Source organism: Bison bison, unplaced genomic scaffold, assembly GCF_000754665.1.
Source record: "Bison bison bison isolate TAMUID 2011002044 unplaced genomic scaffold, Bison_UMD1.0 scf7180017860914, whole genome shotgun sequence".
Taxonomy (NCBI): Eukaryota; Metazoa; Chordata; class Mammalia; order Artiodactyla; family Bovidae; genus Bison; species Bison bison.
This window is the reverse complement of record NW_011491486.1, coordinates 34,382-34,879: the sequence shown is the minus strand read 5'-3', so window position 1 is coordinate 34,879 and position 498 is coordinate 34,382. Positions and strand designations below refer to the sequence as shown.

The window sequence follows — 498 nt, the reverse complement described above, 5'->3', positions numbered from 1 at the left end:
CAGGGTGTCTGGCTCTAGGCGAGTGATCACACCATCATGATTATCTTGGTCATGAAGATCTTTTTTGTACAGTTCTTCTGTGTATTCCTGCCACCTCTTCTTAATATCTTCTGCTTCTGTTAGGTCCATACCATTTCTGTCCTTTATCAAGCCCATCTTTGCATGAAATGTTCCCTTGGTATCTCTAAGTTTCTTGAAGAGATCTCTAGTCTTTCCCATTCTGTTGTTTTCCTCTATTTCTTTGCATTGATCACTGAGGAAGGCTTTTTATCTCTCCTTGCTATTCTTTGGAACTCTGCATTCAGATGCTTATATCTTTCCTTTTCTCCTCAGGTTTTCGGTTCTCTTTTCACAGCTATTTGTAAGGCCTATTCAGACAGCCATTTTGCTTTTTTGCATTTCTTTTCCATGGGGATGGTCTTGATCCCTGTCTCCTGTACAATGTTGTGAATCTCCATCCATAGTTCTTCAGGCACTCTATCTATCAGATCTAGTCCC

At 40.6% G+C, this 498-nt stretch overlaps 1 protein-coding gene across 1 annotated transcript in view; it reads left to right on the top strand.

Annotated features, from left to right (window-relative positions):
- The window catches only part of RNF128 (ring finger protein 128, E3 ubiquitin protein ligase), a gene marked incomplete at its 5' end in the record, with an annotated part of 34,046 nt that overhangs the window by 21,938 nt on the left and 11,610 nt on the right, over positions 1-498 (top strand). The window lies entirely within an intron of this gene.